Consider the following 14,477-nt stretch of genomic DNA (forward strand, 5'->3'; position numbering starts at 1 on the left):
AGTAAAGCAAAATCATTTTCCAGAAACTTCATATCTTCAAAGTGTTCTTGAAAATATTCAAATTGTTATTTGCATGTTTCTATGTTTGAGGTTTGATGATTCTAACTGATTGTGTTTATCAGTATTATATTACAAGTGTTTGAAAAAATGTGTACTGTGATCATTAGTTGGTGAGAAAAAGGAGTACCGAACATCAGAAAAGCATAGGTTGAGATGAAAATTGTGTCTGTGTGTCAGAGAAAGAGATAAGGCTTGTTGAAATATCTAACCAAACTCACCAAACCTTATCCAAATCAGTTTCGTCATTCACACATTCAACCTTATCCAAATCAGTTTCGTCACTCATAAAAGGAATTCTGTTTCGTGCACAAGACATATCAATTCCATTCTGTTTCGTCGTCATTTTTCTTCATTCCAGTTCGTCGCACAATAAAATTCACTGTTTCGTCGCATATCAACTCCATTAGTTTCGTCGATAAGCACATTAAGAACTATTTCGTCGACCAGAGATAACTGAGTTTCGTCGACCAGAGACAAATCAGTTTCGTCGACCAGAGACAAATCAGTTTCGTCGACCAGAGATAACTGAGTTTCGTCGCACCTTTGAGAAGCTGTTTCGTCATCCAACTTTAGTTCTGTTTCGTCAATCATCATTCATCAACTGTTTCGTCACACACACACACATCTCTTCTGTTTCGTCGATCTACACTTAACACAATTCTGAGTTTCGTCGAACAAGACAACCAATCAGTTTCGTCAACAACATTACATCTGAGTTTCGTCGAATAGATCTAAATCAACTTTGAGTTTCGTCGATCAGAAGCTCAAACAAGTTTCGTCGTGTATCAAATATAATCCAGTTTTGTCGTTTATCACATACAAATCAAGTGTTTCGTCGAAACATGTTAAATTTTTAACAGAAGTGTTGCAAAACTAATTTTAACTGTCTGTTTCAAGTATTTGATCAGATTTTTCACTTCTATACACCAATCATGAGTTGCACAAGTTCGTGGGATTGGAGTATGGACCCACAACCAAGTCAAGATCAAATTTCCGCAGCCGCGTGGGCAAGAAATATGTTTCCTCAACCATCCATAAGTGCAAGTCAATGGGCTTTGTTGTCGAATCAAAATCAAAACATACAGAATCTTTTGGTAGCGAGAGGAGAAGGAAATGCAGCTACTAGAAAGATACGTCATGATCTGTTGAAGAAGAAATTCGAATCATTTCATTTCTTAGATAATGAAACCCTAAATGATATAACTACTCGTTATTATCATTTGATGAGTGAAATGTATTATTTTGGTGTTCTTCCATCTCAACAGGAAATGGTAGCACGGTTTGCTGATGCTCTACCTCCAAAGTAGAGCCCATTCATTGAGCTTTTAAAGCATACGGGCGTTCTAGATGCTGTCAATGTTAATATCTATGAATTCATTCAGAAGTTGGAGCACAAGAACGAAGAGGAAATTCGGAAAGCTAAAAGGATTGCACCTACTCAAAACACATAAATGTATTTGCCGGGTTTTGGTCCTTCAGCTAGTTCTAGTTCCATTCAGCAACCGAAGCTTCAAACGGCGTTTGTATCAAATACAAGCTCATCTCAGTTTCCACAGTTCAATCAAAGTGCTTATCTTTCGCAATCTAAACCCCAACCTCAACCTCAAGTTTCCACAACACAACCTTAATTCGATCCAAGTGTCGATTGTGGTCCGGCCATACAGTTGGGAAACGGTGATCAAACAAGAACTGTGTTTCATGCTGAAATTATCAAGAATGTCAATGATGGTGAATCTTCGGGAAATGATGACAGTTCAGGATATAGTTGCAGTACTGATAAAGATGGCTCAGGTGTGAGTGATTACAGTTCAGAATCGGACGTCAAGGAGGGAATGGATTCTGAAGCTGATAGTTTGTCAAATGATGCCAAGGAGATGAAATGTCAAAAATCTGACTTAATCAAGAAAGCTAATGCTGCATCAGAAGAAATGGAGAAGATTCTCACTGAATGGATCTTTCTCTTCTCAGACCGCCTTTATGGCTAATGTCACAACTTCTACAAGTCAGGTAAAATCTAAAACTCCTAGCATATGTAGTGATTGTGCTGATATAACTTAAATGTGTTGATTTGAAGCTTGCATCCGAAACGGTTCATAGTCACAATCAAAGTTAGGTTATTGAATTGTCTAAGTGCAAAGAGGCAAACATGGCGTTAACTCGAAACGAAAAGGATTTTAAATATGTAATTGAAACCCTAAAGAAAAGTGTTTCCGAAATGAACAAAGTTGTTTATCATAAACAAGTTAGTATTAACGATTACATTAACATTGTTGAGGAAACCAAAAAAGAGTTAGCCATTGCCAAATGCGAGCATGATGCTATCAAGCAAAAGTTGGAGGGTTATTCTAACTTCCGATTTGTGCTCGATCACATCATAGACGTTCAAAAACTGAAAGGTAATGTGAAAGGCATTGGGTATAAGTCGTGTCCGCCTCCTTTGAGACACAACTATACCAAAATGCCCGATGAAGAGGATATGCCTTGGTATGAACCCAGTGTGCCTCTTGATTATGAGGAAGTTACTACTGGCCTAGGGTTCAAACCGGACAATTCATCGGAGGGCTCATCTGATAACAAAGAAAAGTCATCATGTGCTTCAAATCAAAGTCCTCCAACCAATGAGGACTATGATTCTTCAGATGATGAATCAGATGTGAATGACCAGGATGAATCACTTGATGAGACGAAAGGAGTAGAAATTCCAATTGAGAATCATATTCTTTGTGATCCTCCTACTCCTGCCGTGTAACCTGTTGCCAAGCAAGTGATAGATCCTGTCAAGGATGTCAAAGATGACAAGGAATGTGTGTCTGCTGTTAAGAGCAATAACTTGTTGTATACTTTAGTCGGTGATAGTAAAATTTATTCAGACAAAGATTTTCCAATCAAAAACGTCAATCAATCTTTGATTGACAAAGTGTTTGAAGATACTACAAACCAGTTTTTGGGAAAGACAATTCCAGGAATCATTGTAACTCAGTGTGACCCAATTCCAAAAGCTGAAATCAGAAAACAATTTGGAAAACAGAAATCACCAACGAAGCAACAACCTATCGCTTTTAAGGGTAAACAACAACAACAACGAGCTCAAAAGTCTAAGGGATCATAACCGAAGGCTGAAACAAAAGGAGCTCGTTTCAAGAAGAAAAACAAAGACATTAAATTTGTGGCCTCCAAGGGTACTGATAAAGTGGAGACTTTTGAAAATAAGTCAAATACCGATTTTGTTCAAAAAGTCAACATTTTGAAACGTAATAGTGATAACAATTACACCCAACACACAAACGGGTGTGAAGCTAGTACCCCGGGGTCTACAAATTCAACATCAGGTCCTCGAACAGAATCTGCTAATTTTGTTGAAAGGAGATCATGCTTTAAATGCGGAGAGTTTGGCCACTTTATCAGAAATTGAACAAACTCTCCGAAACCAAATTTTGTAGAAAGAGCCCCTTCTGAACAAGGTCACCCTCAACGTCGTCCCGTTTCACCAAAACATGATAAAAGAACTGTTAAGGAACAAGAAACGAAACAACGACGTCAAAATGTGAAAGAAGTTGAAAAGGCTTTAAAATCAGAAGTCAAATCAATTAATAGGGAACCAAGTTCTTCACAACCGTTAAAACCAAAAATTGTTAATAATACACAATCTGGTAAACGGAAACAGTCTTGGAAACCTAAAACGGGTGAAGGTTCAGGGGGAGGCGTGAAATTTCCAAATCATCAAGAGATTGAAATTACATTTCTTGATGCTCAGGGGCAACCCAAGTCTATGAAGGCTTGGGTCCCCCTCTCCAACTAATCTCTGAGTGAGTGTGTAGGATGTTCCAGGAGGAACTTTCGATAGTCGTAAGATTGTTGATAGTGGAGCGTGCTTGCACAAGATAGGCGACAAAAGAAATTGTTGCCTTTGATGGAGAGAAAAAGAAAGGGGAAACAGAGTTGTCTGTTGAAAGAAATTGAAAAGCTTCGACAAAATGAAAAATCATTTCAAAGTGTGATTGTTAAAGGCCTTGATCGGGTTCACGGGATAGATTCAATCAAAATGTACGCACCTGCAGCACGTCTGATGTTCACAATCAACAAAATGAACGTGCAGTGTACATTTCTTCGCGGTGCAATTGAAGAAAATATGTTTGTTGAACAAACCAACCGGGTGTGCGGATGCCTTGGCATGGATTGAACAACCGCACGCTACTTCTCAAAGAGAAAGTTAAAGACCTTCGCTGGTGCAATGTGGAAGACCAGCCGGAACCAAAGGTTTATGATCTTGTTGCTGTGAAGAGATTTCTCAGTAGCTACAAAATCGACTTTGAAGTCCACACCGGGTGGATATCCAGTTTGGGAGAGCACTCAGATTCCTTGCAATGCATGAAACAGTTGCAGGATACGGTTTTGATTTTCTAATCTTTCCTTTACTTGTCGATATTTAAGCTACTTTTTGAATTATTATCTCGTACAGCACTCTTTGACCAGACATGTTGAACTCGAATATCACCTCACATGTGATCGTTTCACTATGAAACTCGTCAATGTTGTCATGGTCTGCACCGCTTACCGACGTGCCAACTCATTTTCCCAAAATTTGATAAATCATTTCTGATTAAAATTAATTTTGGTAAACGGCATTGAGGTAAAACATGAGTTAATCTGACATCGGGAAATCATTTTTGTAAATACCTTTGTGTTTTTAAAATTTATCTTAGTTTGTTGATTTTATGTTACACCCTAATTCGTATTTGACAAAAAGTCGCAGCGGAAACTCGTGCCATAAAATTTCTTTCATTACTAACGTCATGACTTACTTGAAAGTACGTTTTAATATGTATCTTTTACAAAAAAATAAAGCATAAGCCCTGATTACTAATAATACATATTCAGTTATTCCCGTACAATCTAGCTTGTGACTCGCTCTTCGAGCTCTATTCCTTGCGATAACCACCCGTGATTCGTACAATCCTGCACTCACCACATACATTCATCACATTAGTATACAATACATAAACAAGACTCAATACATGTACACTTTCCATTCAGCTTTCTCTCTAACTTTAAGCATATCATTAGCGTATCCATTCCCTTGTGAGTCTTCAATAATGTACCTGCGTAAATCTTCGTTTTCCAGGTACATGATTAATATCATTAACACTTAACGTATCCAAAATCATACTTACATATACTCTTGCATACATCCATACCTCAATACATACATGCCTACACTCATACGTATCTTCATATATTCATAAATACACTTCTACATATGTACCTACATTCATACGTCTCTACATTCATGCCTACGATCACACGTACTCCCATACATACATAAATACACATTTGCATACATACATACATTTCTACGTCTTCACATATATACATACTATCATACGTATCTTCATATATACATAGATACGCTTCTACATACGTACCTACATTCATACGTCTCTACATTCATGCATACATACGCATCTACATACAGACATACCTCTCCTACATCTTTACATCCACGCATATACTCATACATATCTTTATGCATACGTACATACACCTCTACATACATACATACCCTTCCTACATCGTTACGTACATGCATACACTCGTACATATCTTTATACATGCATACATACACATCTACATACGTACATACTTTAACGAGCACGTACTAGATCACGCATACCTCTTACATAATCATACATTATTAACATGGGTCTTAGACTTAGCTTTATAGCCCATAAACATCTAAGGAACCATCAAAATCATGTTTGGAAAGTCCACCGTAGTCCACGGATATCAAACCGAAGCCCACGGTACATAAATTAACTTAAATAACAAGATTTCAGCTTTTGGGACTTGGGAAGGTCGTCGCCGACGCCCCTAGGGCCGTCGGCGACGGGCCTTGCATTTACCCGTAGCCCAAAAACCCGTAGACAGGTAATTAACCCGTCAGCACAAAAACTGATTTTCCCTTGCCCGTCGGCGACGGCCCCCTACCCGTCGGCGACGCCCTCTAGTTTTTGCAGTTTTCTGCAGGTTCGTTTCGTCGTCCGTACGCACTAAAACGCGCGTAACTTTTGAACCGTTTATCCGTTTGACCTCCCGTTTCTTCCTACATGCTTGTAAATTCACATTCTATCATATGAACTTAAAATCCCATATCCGGATTAAGGAAATTCTTAACTTACACGCTATCGCCTTATCGTTCATTTATGATTTATTCGACCCGTTCATGCCTTCATCCACAAAACTTGTTTGTTTGACCAAGACTTCTTATGAACCTAATAATGTCAACATTGTATATCATACAAGATTAAATTCTCGGATGTCTTGCATCCTCTTGACCCATTTTCGCTCAAGAGCTTATTTTGACCCGTTAAGGGTATTTGCGCATTTTAAGGTCTTTAGCTTACGACAACCATACTTCTCGCTTTCTTGCTTTTTCAAAACATTCATTTAATCAAATAGCTTGTTTGTAATCGACTTTTAAGACCATTTGCTTGTTTTACCCATCAAGGGCATTTTTGTCAACTTTGATCTACCCTTAACAACAAAGGACTCCCCTGCATAAGTAACCAATCCTACTACTTAGCTACAGTTCTTAATCACACATACCTCGCTCGGATCAAAACTAAGATCCGTTTAATACTTCATCGGTCTCATACAATTCTTTCCTACTTGACCTCGATCATCATACTTAATTAAATTGCACATAACTTTACATAAACAACTAAGAAGTGATTACAAAAAATCACTTACCTCGTGCGTCCATGTTCATACTCGTTTCCTCGCCACTTTTGACCCGTTAGCCTTCCGTGCTTGATTCCGTCTCGACATGATTCCTATACTTCCATGTCATCGAAATCACATTCTTATTAGCATACATAATTGTACATGTTAACGATCATATCGATCGCACAATTCCTATTTGACTTTCATTAGTTACTTCTAGCAAGCATAATACATGTGACCAAATTCATATCATTTCAAACTCATGTAAACCATCATGTCATCGCATTAAACACACATTCGTCAAACACGCTCCATATAACTTACCTTAATCTTACAATTATGACAACTCGTCTAACCATCCTTCTTATACACGGTTGACTTTTAGAAGTCAACGGTTCATTTAGTTTAACTTTCGACCTATCATTATATACCCGCAACATCATAATCGACTATACGGACGACAATACATACATTTTATCATACGATTGGGGTGCGTACCATCTTTTAAGCATAACGTACAACTAATTCATGCACAATCTTCTAAATTCATACATAGTTCATCAAATCCTTCTACTAATCAACATGTGGTATTTAAAATTAAACATCATACATATTATCATCACATTTTGTTCACTTCATCTAACAACAATTCACCATTTCTTATCCAATTTCTTTAAACATTCACACACATGTATGATTCCAAACATTGTTAACATAAGTAAATCATCAATTTACATTACATCATCTAAAACCCACTTCATAACTACTTATTAATCACTTACAAGTGATCTAATCTTAAGTTCTTCATAATTTCATCATACTTTTGATATGTGTACTACCTTGTAAGCATAGTGTACAACTAGTTCATGCATATCCTTCTAATCTCATACATAATTCATCAATTTCTTCCTTCTAATCAACATGAATCATACATGCATAAACATCAAACATACTTGTATCACATTTCTTTCAATTCCCCTCATAAGAATCCATCTTACAAATCAAAATACATCAATTTTAAGCAAGAATTTAGACATAGATGATTTACCCATGTCATCATATTCACCATAACAAACGGGTTTCACCCTTAAACATCAAATTAACCCAAACCATGCATAATCCATGTTCCAAATGATGAATCTAACACATACTCATGCTCAATTTTATACCAATTCATGATCTACAACATAACCCACTTCGTGGGTAATCATCAAATCTAGAATCTAAGACATACCTTATGATCCCCTAGTGTAGGTGATCACAAATTCGTGTTCGGTTCTGAATTTGAGCTTCATTTATCCTTCCAATTTGATGAAAAGGATGAAGCTAGGGTTCTTGGCTCCATGGGAGCTTCCTGCTCATTCTCGAACACACGATATGTGTGTTTGTGTGTGAGAGTTTTGTTATTTAGTAACTTAACTTTCATCTTGTTCCATTTGGCCCCTCATCTTTGTCACTTAACATAAATTGCACTATTTTGGTCATTTAAGACTTTTAACCACACACTTAACTAGGTTAATTAGCCTAGTTAGTTATTTCATACTAAGTTATATAGGAACATACGACAAGTATAAACATTCGGGTTTTGGGGTGTTACATTTTAGGGGGAGTAAATCCAAATTTTAAAAATCCAAAAACATTGAAAAATTTCAAAAATACAAAAACAATAGAAAAACAAAAATGAGTTTCCTGGCGAGAAAAAGAGAAAATGATAGTACATCAGTGGTCTGTCCAAACCTCTTTAAACCTTAAATGAAATACGATAAGCAGCTTTATATAAGATGTATCAGTAGGCTCACAATCATTTTAAAGTGTGCAGGGTGATATAAACCTTAATCGACTGAAGACCAGGTGGGAACCATTCATTAGCATATGGTCTTAGTACCGAAATTTCGTTTGATAGATTGTCGAGGTTCTGAGATATTCGGTCTTTATGTTGTTTTATCATCTGGGTATCATGGTTGTATCTATTACCGGAAAAAAAAACGGGGACGCAAGTCTAGATCTTCCATGATACCATACATACGTGTACATATTGCATTCGACCTCAATAAGTGATCAACAATCACATGTCCAACAAATAAGTGATAATATATCACATTTATCCGGGAGTCAAGTTCGTCTCTCTGCTGTACGAAAGTACTAACCTGTTTACGGACTTGCTCCTGTGCCCTCATGCATCTGAAAATCAAGTTTCTCATCAATAAGTGATTCTATCACATAGGGCTTGTTTTCAATCAAAATAAGTGAGTTTCTCACATTCATTTATACGGTCAAACAGATGATAAACGGTATACTCACCGGTAAGATGAACCCTCGTGCATACCTTGATACGGGAATGTGTCGTGTGTGGATGAACACCGGTCGGTAAGTATAAATCATACCTTAACGTATCCCCTCGCCATGATTACATCTAATAAGTTGAGCTTAAGTGGACAACAATACCGATAATAGTTATAGGATGCTTATCTAAATGTTAACTAATTGAACAACAAGAGCGTTTTGGCGTGACCGTACACTGATATGATTCTCTTACTCTCGAAACTCACAAAAAGAATGTCTGTAAATATTTATTTACTTCTTTTAGTTTTTGCATCTCTGTATATTTTTATCTATTGTTTTCCGTCTTTACATTTGAAAAATGAAAATTTTCAAAAAGATTTTAGGTGTGTTTTAATATAAACTTTATAAAATCCAAAAAGATTTTGCTTCTAGTTTATCTTTGATTGACCGATGTTGGAACTCGAGTCTATCCTACCCAAAATCCTGATCGTAAGCCGAAAAACAATTGCATCTTCATAAACTGTCAAAGTTAACAAGTTTTGAAAGTTAAAGGATTAAAATTGATCATTTTCTAAACTTTCAAACTGTTGTCGATCGGTGTTTGATTGAGATATGGTCACATAGGTGTCATTTGTTTAAATGTTAACTATATTCCAAGCGGTTGTTCTCATTATGCGTTTAGATTTCTTGCGTGTGCAGATGCTAAAGGCGAGGAGAACATGTTCGATGACAAGCTTTGGAATGAAGACACGACGTGAAGGCACTCAAAAGATAAAAATGATCGAGTTGCCGCTGACCCTTCATCAACACCACAAGGATCTGAAGAATTGACAAGTCAAAAGATTCACGAGCATAACTCAATGGAGAGTTCATTCTAAGGGAGAGTTTGTTAACACACTTCCTAAATGAAAAAGGGAGTTTGTTGATACACTTTCTACTTACAACATGTGAAGACTTTGAAGATCCTCCGACATGAAAGACATAGAAGACGAACCATCACGAGTAGCGTCCAAGGGGGAGTTTGTTGGTACATTTTATGTGGACGCGACTCGACTCGGTTCGACTCGATTCGGTTCAACTTGGTTTCGACACGGTTAGGTCTGGCTCAAGCCCGACGTCACGACATTCCTCCGTCGTGCGCCCCAGAGTTCGACACGCGAAGCACGGAGAGCCGCTAACCAATCCCGTTTACACATCATCATGATATCATCATGATGATGTCATGATGATGTCACAATGTTGAAATTGTGAAAAGTTGTCAACGTAATCAGATTTGGGCCGTAACAACGAAAGTTGTTTGGGCCGTAACTTCTATTTTGGGCTTTGACTTGAATTTGGGCCAAACTCAATGTGTTTCATCACTTGTATGTCGACGAAACAGAAAGTGTTTCGTCGACTTTGTTGTTTCGTCGTGCCATCTATGCGTTTCGTCTTGGTCTGTGTCTGTTTAGTATAAATATCTCTCACAGTTTCTGTGTGAAACTGGACATGAGAGACGAGAGCTGTGAGACTTTGAGAGAGTCTGTAAACATTGTTTGTATATGTTTGTATCGTTCTCATCCCTAATCAATAGATATTGAATCTTTTGGTTACGCGTGTTCCTATTAACTGTGTTTGGTTTGCACCGTCACGGGGATTCCGCACCCGTTACCGTGTTTGTGATAAACAAGGATAGGTTTTTGTTATCGATCCACCGGAAAAACGGGACCTACATATTTTCTGATAAGTGATAAGTTATAATTATAGATAAGTTTTTTTTTACGTTTTCTTTATGTTCAATTATTATTTATGTATTTTCTAACTGAATTCATTTAATTACTGTATAAATTTCATAATGTTATTAAAATTCTTAAGGTTATGTTTTTCTTTTATATTCCTACTGAATTCATTCATAATTTATTATTATTATTATTATTATTATTATTATTATTATTATTATTATTATTATTATTATTATTATTATCATTATCATTATTGTATGGTTTCATAATTAGGATGTTACACAAAAGAAATTACACAAAAGATAACCAGTTTATAGCCTAGCGCTATCTTGATGTGTGATAAACGTGTTCCTACAAATTATATACCAAACCGCATAAAATACTTATTATTATTATTATTATTATTATTATTATTATTATCAATAATAATATTTTTGTTGTTAATATTATTATAATTTTACGTCATATGTTATTAATTTAATGAGCCGAAGATTTATTACCCTTCTTATTTCACTCTCTTTCATATTCTGTTATTCAATTGTAATAATTTCATTAAAAAATCAATTGTATCTTATCACAAAAACCATTTTTTACTATTTGCATCTTTATTATTAACTATATCTATTTCTTTCAATCCGTGTAATACACGGTTCCTAACCTAGTAAATATATATAATAAAAACAAATAGAACTTAAAAGGCTTGATCATTGTTTAAGTTGAGTTTTTTCGAATTTCCCTTACCAACAATAACTATAACTGATCAATGGGTTATTTTATGGTGTTAAACATGTTTAATATCGTGTTTTTATGTGATTAATGTGTGGAACACATTTACTTTGTGAGTGTTTATGAATTGCACGTTTAAACATGCTAAATACGTGTTTTGGAAGCATTTGAAAGAGTGTGCGAGGCGTGGATTTGTCAAGCAATAAATGAGGAACAAACTGAAACAAATTAGGACCCAGGGTATCATACATTGGGGGTGGGTGTTCTATACTCCCGACCATATGGGGTTGAACGTTTTACCAGCGTTTGTAGAAAGGTTTCAACGTATGATTGTAAAGGTGGGCGTATCATACGCCTAACACTTGCATTCCAAATGCAGGTGGCCTTGGAGGTTACTTTCAAATTCCCAATTCCACCTTGTTAAATTCCAAACCTTTGGGTTTTGAAAATGAACTTCCCTTGGGAAATTTATGGACAAAACAGGCGATCTTGGAGATTTCAAAATATCTTGATTATACACAGGTTCATGTATTTCAAATCAAAATTGATGCTGAAGATCCATTCATGTAGAAGCAAGGCCGAATCACCTGTGATCTTCTCCGAGTTTAGGGTTTGTGCAAGTGACTTCTAATTTCAGATTTAAGCTAGATTTTGGGCTTAAATTTGTTAACCATATAAGTTACCTTGAATTCAATTTATGGTTTGATGCATTTAAACAATCTGATTACATGGAAAACCTTGGTTTACTGTCATTCAATTTTGGTTTCTTTACATTGTTAACTGTTTGATATTTGGCCATGTTATGCATAGTTAGATTGATAGCGTGAATAGAAATCTTTACAATTTGTTTCATAGTCATCACTTGATTAAATTACGTAAAAAGTCACTCTTATTGACTTCCCACTAAGTGAAATAGGGTTAAGTTTTACTTTGCTAAATTTGAGTCCCGTAGTGGATTACTTCTTCCCATATATTATTTTCAAACTAATCTAACTTTTGTTCTGCTTTTAGTAATCCATCAAATCATTCACACTTTCAATTTTAAGTTTAAAGTTTAGTTTAATACAATTGTCTTTTGATACTTTCCAGTAAGTCCCTGTAAATTTGACATCCTACTTACCATTACTAATAAAGGTAGGTCGGAACATATATTTAACTTTTTTTATTTGTTGAGCTTTCAACATGGATCAATAGCTATAATACACCGATCCAATACATGGGTGCAAAACCCATAACTTCTACAAGGATTATGTATTCTCTATACAAGTATATTACCCAAAGTGCACAATATATGAGTAAGAAAATATACCCATTGAAGATGTTTTCCAAATCAAGATATGTTGGATCCAAGTGATATGAATGATGATTAGTACGCTTTGCTAATAAACTATTCAAGTGACATGGTGGCATATATGATAGCTCCTAAATATGTACCCAAATCTGGTAACTTGTGACCTCCTGACCCGTGATCCCTTGACTCTGCAAACAAACTCAATACCCAACTCGATTAATCCCAATAATCACCCCCTTAATCAAGTTTCTTAGCCCATGCAATCATAACCATGATGGTCCATCATCCTCATAATGGTTCAAACTGAGCTCATCCTTTTTCACTTAGCATAGACACTCTGATATGTAATCCCTGAACTCATTGCACTTGTAGCACCTTATATGGCTCTTATCCCATTGTGTACATGACGTGGCGTTGAGTGTATATAAATATTAGTCAGTTTTAGTTGGTTTTTGCACAAAATCAAGTATTAAATTTGAAAATACGATAAGATACGATTACCCAAAACAACAAATTGGGGCAAGTGCACCCATCGGGAGCGTAACATAGTGATGGTAAGATACCGAGTTTTTCCAAAGAAACAAGATCTTTTAGTAACAAAATGTTATTAACGTCTAGTCAAATCCATAAAAGGAGTCGTCTATGTTGATTTTTATAAAAAGTCAAAAAAGTAAATAAATAAAAAAATATACGGTTTTGAAACCAGTTTTAAGAAAGGGTCACCTGGACTTTAACTCCCCCTTGATGTTATTGTTAACTTAATCAATGATGGACTCCCAAATGTTTACCGTAAAAAGATATCGGCCGTGCTAAGTACAAAATCTTAGCGGATCTCCGTACATTCATAGACACGGGGAGTGATGCTGTGGCACGGGTGTGGTCAACTATTGTGGGGCCCAAGCCCCAAGAGATCTTCAAATGTCAACAAAGGACCTTTTTGTCGTTTTATGAGATGGGGCACGAGGCATGCCTGTTGATGCACTTTTGTGTCTGTAACTAGTCTTGTATTTAAGATGTATTTTGCACGGTCTTTTGTCGTTTATCGAGTCTGTATTTGCCGTCGACCAAGTCGGATATCCTCCTATCCGCTTGTGTCTGACTTATTTGTCTCCTTTTGGTATGTAATGATAACACGAACAAAGCATGTTGCATATAAGGGTAAATCTGTCAATGTTTGTGTTTGTTTGTGGTTTGCAGCAACTGTCTGTTTGCAGCAAACAGTTCACACTATGCAGCCTTTGACGAAACGGATCTTGTTTCGTCGAACACATAGCGACAAAACAGGCCATATCCATTTAATCTTGTTTCGTCGTGATCAGTGACGAAACAACTTTGTTTCGTCGACTGATTGGGCTTCTTCAGGCCCAAAATGTCTGGCCCATTGTGTTTCGTCGAGCCCATGTTGGTTTCGTCGATGTCTGGCCCAGGGCTGCTATATAAACACATTCTGTTTCGTTTCAGAAGGTAGAGATGAGAGAATACCCTTAAAAGTTACTCTGTCAAAACTGTGTGTGTATCAGTTGTGATTCTCATCCCGTTTAATCAATCGATTGTGTTTCATTGGTTAAACCGTGTTGTTCTTTCTTATATGTTTAATTTGGCATAGTTATGTGGATTCCGCACACGTGACATTGTTTGTTATAAACAAGGATTTGGTTTTGTTATCGATCCTCCGA

Source organism: Helianthus annuus, chromosome 17, assembly GCF_002127325.2.
Source record: "Helianthus annuus cultivar XRQ/B chromosome 17, HanXRQr2.0-SUNRISE, whole genome shotgun sequence".
Classification (NCBI taxonomy): domain Eukaryota; kingdom Viridiplantae; phylum Streptophyta; class Magnoliopsida; order Asterales; family Asteraceae; genus Helianthus; species Helianthus annuus.